The 18,239-nt window shown below is 39.5% G+C and overlaps 1 long non-coding RNA gene across 1 annotated transcript in view; it reads left to right on the top strand.

Moving 5' to 3' along the window:
• Positions 1-18,239, top strand: part of LOC141570426 (uncharacterized) — a 615,584-nt gene that overhangs the window by 42,166 nt on the left and 555,179 nt on the right. The window contains exons 2-3 of the long non-coding RNA XR_012494434.1: positions 14,735-14,897; positions 15,225-15,378. This is a non-coding gene — a long non-coding RNA (uncharacterized LOC141570426). The remainder of the gene's footprint in view (positions 1-14,734; positions 14,898-15,224; positions 15,379-18,239) is intronic.

Genomic DNA, 18,239 nt, shown 5'->3' with positions numbered 1-18,239 from the left:
GACACTTTAAAATGATGACATGTAAGCCTTAATGTATAAACATCTTTTGATGTAAAGGGTAAATATTGATATTTTTCTTGAAGTCAGCAATTTATTGGCTTACTTTAAAATTATGCCATTTTTTCATTTATAAGCTAATATTAAAAATATAAAGAGTAGCAAAATAAGTCATAGGTACTCACTATTCAGCTTCAAAACTAGAACATTACCAGTTAGTATTAACCCCTCCTATGTGAATTAACCCACATGAATCTTCCCAATTCGTTTCCTTTCTACTCTACTCACCCTCCCTTCCCTATGAAACCACTATCTCAAATTGTGTTTATCATTCCATTGATTTTTTTAAAAATTAAAGTTTATTGGGGTGACAATTGTTAACAAAGTTACATAGATTTCAGTTATACAGTTCCGTAATACATCATCTATCACATTGTGTGTTCACCACCCAGAGTCAGTTCTCCTCCCATCACCATATATTTGACCCCCTTTATCCTCATCTACCACCTCCCTCCCCCTTTACCCTCTGGTAACCACTAAACTACTGTCTGTGTCTATGAGTTTTTGTTTCTTCATTTGTTTGTCTTGTTCTTTTGTTGTTTTCAGTTTTATATACCACATATCAGTGAAATCATATTGGTCTTGACTTTTTCTGTCTGACTTATTTTGCTTAGCATAATGATCTCAAGATCCATCCATGTTGTCACAAATGGTACAATTTCATCTTTTCTTATGGCAGAGTAGTATTCCATTGTGTATATGTACCACAACTTCTTTATCCATTCATCTATCGAAGGACACTTTGATTGTTTCCATGTCTTGGCCACCATAAATAAAGCCATAATGAACATCAGAGCACATATATCCTTATGGATAAATGTGTTCAGATTTTTTTGGTAGATACATTCCATTGATTTTTAAAAAATATTTTTCTACATATGTGTTATTTGTAAACAATGTATTACTTAGTTTTGCATTTAAAAAGTCTTACATAACAATGTCTATTTTTTATAATTTGCTTTCCCACTCTTCAGTATAGGGTTTGGCAGTTGGCATTTGTTTGTTAATAATCCTGGGATGTGTATGCACATCGAAGACTATGAATCCAGTGGAGGGGTAGAAGCAGACACACTGATTAAAGTCTTCAGAAATAGGACTTGTGAGAAAAGAATTAAGGTATTGGGTTAGTTTATATGCAAACTAAAAGGTGGCTGGGATGTTATAAAGCCAATGCTTTTATTATGGACTTTCATGAAAGACTGGATTCAAGCAGACCTCGATTCAAATCCTTCTTTCACCACAGAAGGAGGATTCCTAAAGAATATTATTACTATTTTACCTTTGGAAAAAGTAGGGTGAGAGTTATCCTGAAAAAGTTTAGGTTAAGATAGTGAATATGTGTTGGATTTAAGTGTTTTGTTTTGAGTAAATAGAACATGCCTGACATCTGTCCTGGAAAAGTTGTTCAGATTGAAAGTACTCTGTCCTGGGGTCCTGATGGGGTATGGTGGGTGAGATGATATAGAAAGAGATGGTGGTGATGAGGCATTTAATGCATTTCTTTTCCTTTCTACTTGACCTTTTAAAAAGTCTGTAGTAATAAGGGCTCGATTCAATTGGTTTTTGTGGATGAATGAGGGAAAATTTGAATGCGCATTAACTCTTGTTTCTCTGCCTAGTTCATTGAAATTGTTTGGAACAACCACATCTTTGCTGTGTGATCTTGCCCTTTTAAGACTTAGTTTCCTCATCTGTAACATAAAGATCCTATCTGGGTTGTGATAATGACAAATGACATGATGCCTATAAAAATGCTAGGTGCAATGCCTTAATCCCAATTGTGCTATTGTTATTGTTGTTATTGAGATTACTTGTTTTAAAAGCTCAACTCAGGAGTTACAAACTATGGAAGTCTTCCCTGACCTTTCTCTGTTTCCCATTTCTCTTCTTGAATCTACGTGGGGTTTTCTTTTTTTTGAGCACTTAATGTTTTTAGCATTTACTGCTTATATCAATTATAGCTTTTATAATTAAAGTACAAAGCTTGACTGCCTATCTGTCTTTTTCACAAGCCTGTGAGTTCCTATATCCAACTGCAGGCCCAGGATGTAGAGCTGTTCAATAAATTTTGCTGTATGGATAATATTCATATATTTAAGATATGAATGGATATTTGTGTCTTAAATATATGAATATTATATTTACTAAAAATGAATTCCACTAAATGACTTATTTTCAAATGATTTATTAGCCAAATTTATCACCATTAACTTAGTGTCTATGTGCTGTTAAGTCTCCTAAACACTCGAATCAGAGAGCATCATGAGAAATAGTGGCCTTTCATCACTGTGGATGGAGAGCCAAAATAAGACATAGGACACAGCACTTGGAAAACATATATTGCCCTCAAGGAATGACGAAAACAGAACAGTGAAAACACCAAATTACAGCTCAAAATCCACTCCTCAAGTGAAAACATCTGTCTGGATTTTTTAAAAGTCTCAAAGTCTTAAATTTTATATTAGTTTAATTGAAAACCCATTAATTAAATCTGGGGAAAACCATTCTCATCTCTGATGAACTGCTTTCATTATTGCCAAGCCAAAAGCTAGAGCTGTAAATGGAAAAAAAATTTGCAAAGTTCTTAACAAAAGAAGTAATTTTAAAAGCCATTTTCGGCCATCATTTTCTTGAGAGATTGGATTCATTTTTTTAAAGAACAAAGAAGTGCAGCTCAGGTGGTTAACAAATTTATCCAAGAAAATTTTCAGGATGAGCAAATCATAGTTTCAAGTTTTATATTACCTTTCTTCATTTGGTAAAAAGTTCCAGTCTGTTCTAGTGTGCACAGTCCCTCAGACACTGCTACATGTAGGGTGTCTTGTAGGGTACACATCTGGTGCCTTCAGTGGATTAGATGCTGTAGTCTGTGAATTGATGTTAAAATGTTCTTTACAATTAGCAACAGAACCTGTGTATGGATTTTTTAAAGGATGCAACTTAATAGCCTTTCCACATAGGCCCACCCTCCCTTTTGTATTTCTCTTTGCTCCTTCCTAAGAACTATGTCCAGCAGGAAAAGGAGGGGGGTGAACCAGTCACATCCAGGAATGAGCTTAGGTCCTGTTTGCATAGCTGGTTGAGGGCATGGAGTCCAACATGAACTCCAGAAGGGTTAGTGAGTTATATGGAGAAATAAAGCTGTCTGTTTATTTTCCCAGAAAACATGCCAGGAGCGAGACAACATCCGCCAAAGAATAACATTAATAAGTGGCATCTGTCATTCAAGAAGGTCAAAGCATTCATGAAAACTTACTCACTGAGCTGTGAGCCACACCTGTGTTGTATCTATGTCTCATTTAAAGATTAAGAAATCACATTTTAGCAGGTTTGACCCTGTGACTCAAAGCGAAGAAGGGAATGGATAAAAATAGATCCTAGGTTCCAAGACTTCTCACTCAGAATAGTCATGGTGTAGAATGGGTGTCAAGAAGTGGCAATAAGCACCACTATTATCCTTATGACTTTGCCCATTATTTTGAACTATGAGGATCAGGGAGAGTTAGGTGGTAGTTTCTGCCCTAAAGCAGCTTCTAATTCAGCTCGGGAGCTTTGCCTCATGTGCAAAAACAAGAAGTAGATGAAACTAAAATATGCTATGTGCCAAATAAAGAATACAGACATACAGTTCAGAGGAGGGAGCTGTCACCCAGCCTGAGGCAATCAGGGAAAACTTTATGGAGTAGCACCTCGAGTTGGGCTTTGATGAAAGATAGGATTTGGCCTGGGGAAAGGTGTGGGCAGATGATTTTCAGGCTGCAAGATGTGAGTGGAGTTGGGGGAGTACATGGAATGATTGGGGGATGCCCCAGAGGGACATAGCAATAGAGAGGGAGGTGCCACCTTAGTGAGTTTAAAAAACCCCTTAGAATCTCTGATCAGGGAACAAGCTCTTCTCTCTGAATTCCTTGAAGTGTAATTTTTTTTGGTCAGTGGTAAATGTTTTAGCTGGCTGGACAATTCCTTCCTTGATGGTTATGACCACCAGCCCAAGATTTTCCTTCACTCACTGAATTTCTTACTGGGCAGAATTCATATTAGAGAAGTAGTCCCCTCACTTCTTCCTCCTTCTGAGTGGTAAAATTGTCCAGGTCTATAAGAAGTGGCTTGAAGAAAATCGGGACAATATAGTTTTGTGAAAACCAAAAGGATTTTAAGGAGAGAATGGTCAGCAGTTTTGACTGATGTGAGTAGTCAAGGAAAATGAGGTTCAATGAGCCTGATTTTTAATAGTTAATAAAATAGAACTATGTATTAGTTTCTTTGTGGATTAAGGGGATGCAGATAATATGATTCAGCCATTGCTAGCTCTCCCGCACAAGATTGAATAAAATTTCCAATGATTCCTATATATGTTAGTAACAACAAATTCCACCATTATCCACATCTTAAAAATTAAACTCTGCTTTAATTTACCCTCCCTCAAGATGCATCTATCTGGTACATGTGTTCTGTAGGCTCTTATTATGTTAAAGAGTTACTGTAGCCTGTTTTTAAAATTAAAGCAGTTTATTTTAACATTAGGCAAAGTGGTAGGTATAACTGATGATAACATTCTGAGAGAAATTTATGGGAAAAATTTTTAAGGTGAAACACTGATGGAACTGGTGCTAATTGCTGATCTCCCAGTAAAGCTCATACATTTTTGTTTTGGTAGGAAAGTTGGAGGACTAACTATGGAGGACAGGCCCATTTGCTTTGGAAGTTTAGGGAAGTCCAGGAATAAATCAGTGGGGAGGAGGGATGCTTTGATTAAGGAAATAGAAGAGCACAATGAACAGATTTTTTTGGGAGGGAATATTTAATCATAATAGAAAACTAGGACAGAAAAAAATTGATAAGTAAATCCTACTATACTATTACAGCAATTATTTTTACTTTTTGGAAATATCCTGCTTTGTCAAGTTTTGTTGATAATCATATACAGTATTTTAAAAACATCGTTGTAACATAGGGTACTTAAAATGAGGTATTCTGCCTTTAATTTAAGATGCACTTGACATATGTCAGTATTTCTTTAGTCTCTATAATTAGCTGTTAAAATTGCTCCGTAATATTCTGGTGGGGGTTTCCTCTCAGGTCCTGCATCTCGCCAGAGACTTCCATTTCTTCCCATCATCTCACAGCCCAGGGAAGAAGCCCGTGGGAGCTTTGTGTTAAGGATTATGAAAATAATTGGCTGTAGTTGACCTTGCCAGGCATATGCTGTCATTGGAAATCTCATGCCTCCCTCAGGTTGGGGAAGACCATAAAGGAAGAGAAACAGGACTGTAGAGACAGAAAGAGAGGGGAACTCACAGGAAGTGGGAGAGCTGTCAAGGCCAGGGACGATGACTTCCCTTCTGATCCTCGGCCTGCCTCTCTTTCTTCTTTGACTTTCTCTTTCTGCCCACATTCAAGCTATCTCTCCACCATCATTGCTTATTCTCTCTTATGTTCTGATGACTTCTTCACCTCTTTCTCCTGGGCTCTTCCCTGCAAGTTTGGTGTAGTTTAGAGATTCTCAACCCAATCAATGCCTGCCTTTGCAATACTTGCCAATATTTTGTAACATCCTTTTTATGATCTTAAAATAAACTTTATAGGTCTTAGAAACTCAAAACACATAATTAAAAAAATCAGTATAATGGTCTAGCTGTAATATAAAGAAAAAATAAAAGGAAATCAGTTAAGTAAAATGATACACACACGCAAATGCTCAGGTACGGCTGTACTAGAGTCTTATTGAAGGAGACAGAGCCTCACACCTACTGATAATGAATAAGTTTGGTTTTAAAAGAAACAGACAGCATTCAGCTGGATATTATTGGCACTAAAAATATTTGACAGGGCATTAAAATATATAAAATAACACAATTTATGTATTATAAAAATGTAAGAGCTAGAGAAACGCATCTTCAAATGAAGGTATCTTTGGTTCCTGCCCATAAAATGCCAACTGCATCCACTGGTCATTGGGACAATTTAAACTGTCCCAATAAAGTTGAAAGCCCTCTTTAAAGTGTGGTATCACTTCCATGGAAAATCACGCTGGTGGTGCAAGGAAAGCTGAGTTCTGAGCTTAGGAACCTGGATCCCAAGTCCCAAGTTTCTCTAGCTCTCTCTGGGTGAACAGGGCTGGTGAGGGTTTTTCACGGCTGCTGGCACTTCCTGGTTGGTGTCTGGGAAGGGCTGCTCAAGTGGGAGCCAATCCTGTAGGGCAATCCTCTTCCCTGATTTCTATGAAAGAGTGTCACCGTGTGCTTGGTGTGGTATGTATGTATTGTCCCTTCTTTTAGGAAGCGAGCCTCCTCTCCCCTTCAGCCATGAAGTTCTAGAGTCTGCACTACAGCTCTCAGGTACGTAGTCGTAATGCATGGGACAATATGAGATTCCAAACACAGTACCCTGCCCTCTGAGCCATGTGGGTGGACATGGCACTCAGATGGCGCCAATTAGAGTGTTTCTCTGGGATTTTTCACATTGAAATTGATGCAGAAGTACTCTCTCTGCTCTGGGAATGATGTTGAATGATATGAATCCAGAAGCTTCTAGAAGTTGTACTTCTAGCTTTTGGAGAAACCTGGCATGTGGAAGAAGAAATAAGAGCTATTGCTATTTGGTAGTGATCTTTGAGGCTGAGCAGTCTCCCTGCCCTATGCCCTCCTTGCCTACGTTAGTTTGAATTGCACTTCTGAGAGGGGCAACCCAAGAGTCCTGGCTAACACAACTCCATTTCCATGCCATCCTAACCTTATCCAGGACTATATTATAATGTAGTTCTTTTGGAACTTCACTGTCCCATGTGACAGCCACTAGTAATATGTAACCTAAAAAAAAATGCACTTTATTTTTTAGAGCAATTTTAGGTTCACAGCAAAATTGGGCAGAAAGCACAGAGCTTTTTCATATATCCCGCCCCCCCCCACATGCATAGCCCACCCATTATCAACATTCCTCACCAGCGTGGTACGTTTGGTACAGTTGATGAACCCACATTGAGATGTCATTATCACCCAGAGTCTGTAGTTTACATTAGAGTTTACTCTTGGGGTTGTACCTTTATGGGTTTGGACAAATTTATAATGACAGGTATCCACCATTACAGCATCATACGAAGTATTTTTACTGCCCTAAAAATCCTGTGCGTTCCACCTATTCATCTCTCTCTCCCCCCAACCCCTGGCAACCACTGATATTTTTACTGTCTCCATGCACATGTAACTTTTGAGCACTTGACATGTGATTAGGCCAAATGGAAATGAAAGTATAATAAAATACACACTGGATTTCAAAGACTTAGTAGTAAAAAAAAAAAGAATATAAAGCATCTCAATATTTTTTATATTGATTATATGTTACATAATGACACCCTTTTGGATCTGTTGGATTAAATAAAATGTATTGTTAAAGTTAATTTCACTTGTTAATTTTGCCCTTTTAAATGAGGCTAGAAGAAAATTTAAAATGGCATATGTGGTTCGCATCTGTGGCTTGCACTATAGTTCTTTTGGGTAGCTGTGTTCTAGAATGTCTATCCCCAATCCTTACCATCCCTCATCAACGTTCCTAGTAAGTGAGTTAACAGGTTAATTTTGTAGACCTCTATGAAGAAGCGCTCCTATATGCAGATTCCAATTTATGATCTGCTGTTTGTGCATAAACTTTGGTCGTGAGACTGGATGGATTTCAGAGAACATGCAAAGGCTCATCTTCTAGCCCCTCACCGGCACCTCTGTTTACAGAGATCAGCAGTGCTGTGGCTGAAGAATCCCAGCTAATGACACGCTGCTGGTTTTCAGCCAGCAGATAGTGGTGTTTTTCTATGAGAAGAAAGAAGCCTATAATCTTGGCCCTTCAACCCCTGACATTTATTAGTGCTTTTCAAAAAGGCAGTGACACAGATTAATGAATTCAAGTTGCAGGTGCAGTTTCCACCATATTTTAGAGAGATGTTGATGGAACAAGAGATTTTATGTGGCTGTCAACACCTCCAGTTTAGTCATTGAAAGTAATTGTGGGGTTCATGAACATCAGAGATCCTTAAATTATAGTTTGACCCCTCACACAAATTAGGTCCTGATTAGCCCCTGGAGAGGTTTGTTGGTAATTGATTGAGAGAGGTGATCTGGCGAGGGCATGCATGCATACACACACATGCACAGATGCATAATGGGTGTGTATGTGTGCGTATATGCCCTAAAATTTTCCTCATTCCTAGAACGTGACCGAGGCTCCATAAATGAGCATGTATGCTCTAGGTTCTGATAAATTCACTTGTTCAGAGAATATTTATTGGGGCTCTAAGCCTTTGTTAGGGCTTCAGAGTTAGGCAGAGTACATTGATGAGCATATTCTTGGCTGTTTGGGGGCTGCTAAGGGTACTAGTCATTACAGAGAACTTGCTGCAAGACTCCATAGGACCACCAACCTAGCAGAAAATGGGACAAAGCTGGAAGATTTTGCTGAAGAATCATTAGTGCAGTGAGAACATGGACTATTGAGCTATAAGACCTGGATTTGAGTCACAGAAACCATCATTTACTAGCTGCTATGACTCCCAGGAAGTTGATTAGCATAGTTTCCAAACTTATAAAATAATAATGATGTTAATAATAATGAAAATAATAACCCCCAACTTTCAGGGTTATTTTGAGGAGTTGAGATGACATTCCTGGTTAATAAATACATTGGCTATAGGGAATTGTTAGTTATAACACAATATATACATATAGGGTGGCAATTTTCCAAAAATTGAAAATAATAAAATACATTACTAGTAAAATTCTACTGAACATTTAATATTTTTGGATTATTCCAAATGTATGTTAGGGTTTTGACATACTTTATAATTCTAAATTGCCACACCTATGACCTAAGAAGATATGGGACAGTAGGATAATCAGTTAACCTTGGGACAAACAAAAAAAAAGACTTTTATTTATTTATTTATTTATTTATTTATTTATTTATTTATTTATTTATTTTAAAAGATTTTATTGGGGAAGGGGAACAGGACTTTATTGGGAAACAATGTGTACTTCTAGGATGTTTTTCCAAGTCAAATTGTTGTCCTTCCAATCTTAGTTGTGGAGGGCGCAGCTCAACTCCAGGTCCAGTTGCCATTGCTAGTTGCAGGGGGCACAGCCCACCATCCCTTGCAGGACTCGAGGACTTGAACTGGCAACCTTGTGGTTGAGAGGCAACCAACTGAGCCATCAGGGAGCTCAGTGGCAGCTCAGCTCAAGGTGCTGTGTTTAATCTTAGTTGCAGGGGGCGCTGCCCACCATCCCTTGCAGGACTCGAGGACTAGAACTGGCAACCTTGTGGTTGAGAGCCAGCGCTCCAACCAACTGAGCCATCCGGGAGGCAGCTCAGTTCAAGGTGTAGTGTTCAATATTGGTTGCAGGGGCGGAGCCCACCATCCCTTGCGGGACTCGAGGAGTTGAACCAGCAACCTTGTGGTTCGGAGCCCACTGGCCAATGTGGGAATTGAACCGGCAGCCTTCGGAATTAGGAGCACGGAGCTCCAACCGCTTGAGCCACCGGGATGGCCCAAAAAAGACTTTTATATGCAGTGTTTAAAAATGGGCTTTGTCCTTCCTATGTCCTTCCACAGATGCTATAATAATAATCTATAACTAAAACCTAACACACATTACAACTTGCTTAGCAGTAACTGCTGTGCTAGACCAGATCATAGAGACTGGTCTGTGTTCCAGAACTGGTGAGAGTTATACCTGGGATTTGGTTCATGGTTGCTTTAACTTGATTTTCTCTTCTGGTGGCTTATCAACAGTATAAAGAATGCACATAATACAGAACATGAGTGGATATGGATTCCCATTGCTTCTCTTGTATTCATAGAGGTGCCCCACAGTTTGTTGGCTTTGGCTAACCTAGATAAGTAGAAAGTCTGTCAGTTTGGAAGAACACAGAGTCAATTGCCTTTCATACCCAAATGTCCAGAACTACCTTATTTGGGCATATAATGCAAAAATTTGCACTCTCGGCAAGCAGATTCTCTGAGGTACAGATTCTGGGCCTTGAAAATCTTGTTGGGTCATCACTGTGACAATATACTCTATGTCAAGTCATGGCCTACCTCATTCTTGTAGCAACAGTTCTTTGAATGGCTGCCTATGTGGACTTACCATATCTCAAACATATGTCTGGGTTCATGGTCTGCTTTAAATTCTGTTGTCTAGGTGAGACAGATAGAAAGAAATAGTACTAAACATTCCAGAATTAGGGAGTCAGTCCTTTGGATTTACATTGTCCTTTCTCAGTGAGTCTGTTTTAAAATATAATTCCCCTTGAGAGGCCACCAGCATAGCACTGTGAATTAGTTTTTATCTGCTTTATTAGATTTCTTTCATAATGAGAACAAGGCAGCATAAATACCCTGCATGTCTGTGGGATGAAATGAGGTTTAGAAAGGTGGGGAGACTGGGCAGAAAGGGCATAAATATGGACAGATAATTTTCAACAAAGAAGTCACAAACATACAATGGAGAAAAAACAGGCTCTTCAACAAACTGTGCTGGGAGAATTGGAAAGCCACGTGCAAAAGAATGAAACTAGACTGCTATCTGCCACCGTGTACCAAAATTAACTCTAAATGGATCAAAAACCTAAACATAAGACCTGAAACAATAAAATACATAAAGGAAAACATAGGTACTAAACTGATGGACCTTGGTTCAAAGAGCATTTTATGAATTTAACCCCAAAGGCAAGGCAAGTAAAAGCTAAAATAAATGAGTGGGACTATATCAAACTGAAAAGCTTCTGCACAGGAAAAGAAACCATCAACAAAATAAAGAGGCAACCACTGGGAGAAGATTTTTGCAAACAACACCTCCAATAAGGGGCTAACATCTAAAATATATAAGGAACTCATACAATTCAACAACAAAAAAACCAAACAATCCAATTGAAAAATGGGCAGAGGACCTAAAAAGACATTTCGCCAAAGAAGACATACAAATGGCCAAAAGACATATGAAAAAATGCTCAACATCACTGATCATCAGAGAAATGCAAATAAAAACCACAATGAGATATCACCTCACCCCAGTCAGAATGGCTATCATAAACAAGACAAATAGGAACAAGTGTTGGAGAGGCTGTGGAGAAAAAGGAACCCTCATACACTGTTGGTGGGAATGCAGACTGGTGCAGCCATTATGGAAGGCAGTGTGGAGGTTTCTCAAAAAATTAAGAATAGAATTACCATATGACCCAGCAATCCCTCTCTTGGGTATCTATCCAAAAAATCTGAAAACATTTATCCACAAAGACATATGTTCCCCAGTGTTCATTGCAGCTTTATTTACAGTGGCCAAGACATGGAAACAACCAAAATGTCCTTCTATAGATGAATGGATAAAGAAATTGTGGTATATATACACAATGGAATACTATTCGGCCATAAGAAAAGATGAAATAGTACCATTTGCAACAACATGGATGGATCTTGAGTTTATAATGCTAAGCGAAATAAGTCAGCCAGAAAAAGTCGAGAACCATATGAGTTAACTGATATGTGGTAAATAAAACTGAAAACAACAAAAGAGCAAGACAAACAAATGAAGAAACAAAAACTCATAGACCCAGACACTAGTTTAGTGGTTACCAGAGGGTAAGGGGGAAGGGTGTTATAAATGAGGGTAAAGGGGAGCCAATATATGGTGACAGAAAGAGAACTGACTATGGGTGGTAAACACACAATGTGATATATAGATGATGTATTACAGAATTGTACATCTGAAATCTATGTAACTTTGCTAACAATTGTCATCCCAATAAACTTTCAATAATAAAAAAAAGGAGAGTTGGCAACTGGGCCAATGACTAGAAAAACTAATAGCCAAATAACTTTGGAGAAATGTGTAAATTCTCCCCTTCCATCTTATGTGCAAATAATTACGATAAAAGGCACATTATGACACATGACATGAAAGGGAATAAAAGAGGGAAGGTTGTACATTTAGTTGAGTGGGGCTGTGGGGAAGGGGAAAACAGAACTCATGAAGAAAGTGTATTTGAGCTGGGGCATGGAAGATGAATTAGATTAGAAACGATGGAGATAATGGGGGAACAAAGACATAGAAGTAGGAAATAATGAGGTATGTTTAAGAAAGAGTGAGATGTCCAGTTTCAGTGAAGTATAAGGTAATATGTAGAGGGCAGTAGTGGGAGAGTGGAAAGTTTGGAAATCATATCTATTAGCTATTAGAATAAAAATCCTACTTCAAAAACCACCCCAAACTCAGTGGCTTGTAACATAGTAGGCATTTTTTGTTACACTCATGGGTTTGCAGGTTGATTGCAGCATGGCTGATCTAGGCTGGGCTTGGATGAGTGGGTAGGGCTCAGGTCCACTCCCCAAGTGTCCATGTTGGGATCTTGGGTCAAAGGGCAGCAGCTACCTGGAGGAAGCTCTTCTCTAGGTAATGGCAAGAGCATTAAGAGGTGTATTCATTTCCTAGGGCTGCCATAGCAAAGTAACACAAACTGGGTGGCTTAAAAAAACAGAAATTTATTTACTCATATTTCTGGAATCTAGAAGTCCAAAGTCAAGTGTCAAAATTGTCAACAGGGCCATGTTCCCTTTGATAACTCTAGGGAAAAATCCTTCCTCACCTTTTTCCGGCTTTTAGTAGTTCCAAGTGTTCCTGGGTTTGTGGCAACACAACTCCAATCTGGCCTCCATCTTCTATGGCCTACTTTTCTGTATCTGTATGCCCTTTTCTGTCTCTTACGAAGGTACTTTCATTGGATTTAGGGTCCAGCTTACTTCAGTATGATCTCATCTCAGTCTTTAATTACATCTGCAAAGACCCTATTTCCAAATAAAGCCACATACTAAGGTACCAGGTAGACATGAATTTTAGGGGGGACACCATTCATCTACTACAGGAGAAGACAAACCAGGCAAATATATCATATCTGCTCATGATAGCAAAAGCAAGTCACATGGTTAAGCCCGAAGTCAAGGGGGCTGGAAAGTAGACCCCATCTCTAGTGGGAGGAATTTCATAGTCACTTAGCAAAGGGTGAGGACATAGGGAAGATAAAGAAATGGGCCAATAATTCAATCCACTATAAAAGCATTGTTATAAGCCCAGAAGAGATTAGTTGTTGATTCTGTAATACTTCCTAGTCCTCCATATCATCCTCATCTGTGTAAATGGGATTACTGAGAAGTACATGCCTTATGGGGATTGTGATGGTTAAATAATACATGTGAGCTGCTTCCCAAAGTATATGGCAAATAATTAGCACTAAATTAATGTTAATTATTGTCCTTAGAGAACACCCATTCTTTCTCTCCCATATACTTCACTTATTTTAATATTCCTTATGTTATTCCCCACTCTTTTGCTAATTTTCATCAACACAAGTAATTTTGATTTTGCATAATTCATAATTCACATAAACCAGAAAAGAGATTGTCCTGGTGATAAATTGTGCTATATAGGAATTTGGAATAAAGGAATCTCAATTATAGGGAGAGAACTATGTATGACATTAAGTCTTAAGACAGTGCATAACAGTGGGCAATGAACCAGCTTGACAAGTGTTTGGACCTCCAGTAAGGGAAATTGCTGTGGGTGGAAATATTTGGTGACTCTTTCATGAAAACAGTGGGGACCGAGCTGGACCATTACCCTTGTTGAGCGGAAATGATCCAGCTCAGTTTTGAAGCAAAAGCTGACAAGATGAAGAAAACACGGCCAAGGATGCTGCGTCATCCCCCAGGGTGGCCTCTTGGCAGAGAGATGAGAACGGGTTCCCTGGGAGCAATTGCACTCTGCTTGGAATATGAATTGCTCTATGCTAATGAGTCATATTTCATCATTTCCGGGAGTTGATGCCAGAGCAGGGGCCGTTGTCGCATGAAACCTTTTTATAAAAACTGTTTATTTGGTGGAGGCTTTATGTTTAACTTTTGTACCAAAATAATTTCTGAGTGATGATTCACTTCTAACCTGCGTGGCATGCACAGACGCAGCTAATGTGCAAGGATGTTTATGCTTATTGTTTTCATTTTAAAGCGCTAGTGTGCAGCTTTTGCTAAAGCCTCAGGATTTCTTAAGATTTCTGTGAATGCAGTATTGCAGAGCTGCACCCTCTGCAGAGCCCGATGGGAAAGGGGGTGATCCACAGCTATCCACTCTCCCTTGTGCTCTGCCCCCTCTGAAGGGACTGCATGATAGTACCGGTTGGGGCGCACAGGGATCCCAAACGCTGCAAATGGGCTCATGCACTCTCTGTGTCTATTGGCTGGGGATGGTCTTTGTAATCCTGAAAACTTTAGGGAGGAGAACAATAGTTTCCACTAGCTGCATGGTTACAAATTTCTGATGGTTTAAATATAAACTTTTGTGTTAAAAGAGGTGTGATTAGTAAAATGGGTTCCCCTGCAAAGCCTGGAGCAGGCTTCACTTTGTTCAACACATTGCTGTGCAAACAACAAACTCTTCTACCTAAGAGAAGTGAGTATGGGTCAGCAAACATGAAGGCCTTGGCTGGAGATGGAGAGTGGGTTTCTGGATTGTGGAGTGAGAAGTGGCCCAACCATGCAGAGGGCTGAACTGTCAGGGGGTTCCTTTTCTTGTTCTACTCTTAGCTTCTTTACTGTGCTTTCTTTGGCAACTTCATGGTTGCAAAAAGGCTATTCGTGTTCCAGGTAGGAAGAAAAGGAAAGATTGAAAGGCTCCCATCTCATGAAGTTTTTTCTTCCCTCAACCTCCATCCCACCATGGAGGTCCATCCCCTACTGATTTTACCTTGCATCTTGTTCATCAAAAGTGGATTATATGGAAATACTTAGATCCATCACTGGCCAAAAGGTATGAAATTCTCTTAACTGATTTCAGTGCTTTTTCCTGTTGTCTGATAAAGGGGCTATGCTCCCCAAGATCAAACTGCTACATTCCACCTGCTCCCTGAATAGATCAGAGTTCTGTTAGCAGGAAAGAAAGGGGTTGAAAAAGGATATAGCTGTTACTTAGGCAATAGACAGTGTCTGCCCTATACTGTAGTGAAGCCCATGGACTGTGAGGAGCCTATGGGGCTATATGTGGGCAGAGAAGCCAAAGGTGGTGCTGCTGGCAGTGGCAGAGCACAAGGGAGAGTGGATAACCACTGACATCTTACCCTTTGTCTTGCTGTTACAGCCTCCTGCCCACCCCCTGGTATACACATACACACACACACATTCATGGATGGTGGAGAAGGGTCTAAGAAGCATATGGTCATCCCCTGAACTCAGAGGTCAGTGGGAGAAGGGTGATCCGTCGCTCTCCAGGGATCCTGTGTGCAAAACCTGCGGTAAGCATATTATTTTATCTATGTGTGAACCTACATAATATTAGGAATGATGTGCTAAGCCAGAGATTGGACCCAGATGCTTTGAGTGGCCAGGTGGTTTATGTAAATAATAGAAACACATGCCTTAGTTAAGGGGAGAAGTTGTTACTAACCTCTGGCCCAGTGTTGCCTGAGCTTTTAAGTTTTGAAGAGGACCTGAAGAAAATAATTGGTTTTGATGTAAATTCTGCTCATTTAAAAAGTTGGTAATGAAGTTCAACTTTTTAAAATGCTGTGTGGCTAAATAAAGCATAGCTGGTGGCATCCACAGCTGGTGGGTCTCCAGATTACAGCCTTGGTGCTATACAGTAACTCTCCAAGACACTATTGATGGGTCCCACAGGTACGGGAAGGAGTCCAGATACAGACCAGAGAGGACAGGTGAGAGAGAGAGGTGGGGAACGTCTGCATAACAAAGTTGTTTTCATTAAGAAATAAAAACCAGAATCCAGAAATGTACACATTGAGAACAAACAAGGCCTTCTTTAAATATCTATTGATGGAGGGTTTTGTACTGAAAGACCATTCTTGGGTAAGTACATAAAAAACTTATAAAATATTAATATCTGTGACTACTTGATAACAAAAGATCTGATATAAAAAGTGGACATCTCAGTGTAGATGATGTGGAATAAGGGAAGCATAAAACAGTTGGAGGAGGTCTAGACAGGATGGGAATGGTCTGTTAGCCACAATGTTTAAGAGTTATCACCAATTCTTTAGGAGGAGGAATTAAAAGTTGGTATCAGAATTTCTTTAGGTATCTATGTAAAGGCCCGAGTTAAAGTTAAATTTGTCCATATTTTGGTTTTAATGTTAGAGGCGTGGGGTGGATAGATGAGTGCATAAGTGGATGCACAGGTAGGTATGGGATTGGACGGAACTTACATAAACCAATCAGAATTGAGATTCTGGTGACTGTGCTGAGCAAAACCAAGTGAGCTGCACCTCTCATGGATTTCTGCCTTCTCTTTGGATGTGTATACTCTACTAGTAAGATATGACACATGGGGAAAGAACTGGTTCTGTGTAATAGTCCTACCTATAACATACCAAGCAAAGTGGAGTACTGATAAATTCTTATTTGGGCTCTTTCTTGGTAGCAATAGTCAGAACCAACAATATGTAATACTGCATCACACTTCTGTATCTTCTTCTTCCTTTATCACACCAAAATCCATGCAGTGCTTCTACCATAACCAAGGCAGCATAAATGGGTCTAGGCCTGGCTCTTGGCAACAGTGTTCTTCCATTTGCAACAGTTACGTGACTACTTTTCTAATGTTTATAACCTCTTTTTAACCAGGTTTCCTCTCTAGAAGTGCTTCAAGGGAGAAAATAATCATGATGATGGGCTTCGGTGTGCTGTACCTTTAGGAATGACCATGTTTCTAAAAGACCATACGCCCACTTGTTCTTGGTGGTGGTGTTTATACTGGGGTGAAGAGTGTCCTCTAAAATTCATGCCCGGCCAGAACCACAGAATGTGACTTTATTTGGAAATAGGGTCTTGCAGATGTAATAGTAAAGCTGAGGTCATACTGGATTAGGGTAGGCCCTAAATCCAATGACTGGTGTCCTTATAAGAAGGCCATGTGAGTTTACAGACACACATAGAGGGAAGATGTCCTGTGATGATGGGGGCAGAGATTGGAGTGATACAACTACAAGCCAAAGAACACCAAGGACTGCTGGCAGCCACCAGAAACTAGGAAGAGACAGGGAAAAACTCTTCCCTAGCATCTTCAGTGGGAACATGGCGCTGCTGAATAATTTTATGCTGTTTTAGGCTACCCAGTTTGTGGTAATTTGTTATGGCAGCCTGAGGATACTAATACAGTGGTGCTCGGGAAGTTTTCTTCACTCATGTTTTCTGTCATGTGATTTGAATTCCACTAGTAATGCACCTGGCTACTCACTCACTCACTCATTCATGGAAGAGTCACTTAATCTGATTGTTGACTTTGGAAGGATAAACTGAGTGTGAGTATTTCATTCCGTTCTCTTCTTTTTGTCTCTAGGGATCAAGCTGTCTGCAGAGAGTGTGCATTCTGTGTGGCCCACAGTAGGTCAGCATTGGGAAGCCCACTTATTAGCAGTATAAACCACATCTTCCAGTATCAGTCTTACCAATAATAAAGGTGATATTTTAATTCCTCCCACAAAATATTCTTCTTATTTTTCAATTTGTTCAGTACTCAGCTGTGTAGGGTAGGGGTGTGGAAAGGAGAGCCCCTTCAAACACTAAGTTCTTTCGGCTCTCAGTAAACGTGTGTTCAGTTTCCATGGGCAGGAACATTGTATGCAGAAAGCACAGCCCTAGAGAAGAATGAGTCCTTTTCTCTGCCCCAGACAGGATCACAATTCCTCGAGCACCCCTCGTATACAGAGAGTTCATCCACATTTCATAACTTCCAGGAAAGTGACTTCAACAGTGTCTGAAAGACCTGTTGAGTGTTTCTAATGTACTTTTTGTCAGGGAATTCTCTTCTTTAAATTGCTTAGTTGATGAAATAAAAATGGTGTGCAATAGGTTAAAATTTTAAAAGAGAAAGTATTTTCTCTTAAACATTTTTAAATTATGATAATTGTGCTTTGGTTTTACATTTTTATTTTGAAATAATTATATATTCACAGGAAGCTGCAAAAGAATGTTAAAGATGTCCTGTGTACCCTGAACCCAAGTTTCCCCAAAGGTGACACCTGGCAAACTAAAATATTATCAAAGCCTGGCATTCACATTGGTACAGAGTTCAGATTTCCACGGTGCTCCCAGACTTTCCTCACACCCTAGCCAGGCAGGAGTCAGGCCCTGCCCTCAT

Source organism: Rhinolophus sinicus, linkage group LG03, assembly GCF_036562045.2.
Source record: "Rhinolophus sinicus isolate RSC01 linkage group LG03, ASM3656204v1, whole genome shotgun sequence".
Lineage (NCBI taxonomy): Eukaryota > Metazoa > Chordata > Mammalia > Chiroptera > Rhinolophidae > Rhinolophus > Rhinolophus sinicus.
The sequence above is the reverse complement of the archived record's forward strand: the minus strand, read 5'-3'. Positions and strand labels throughout refer to the sequence as shown.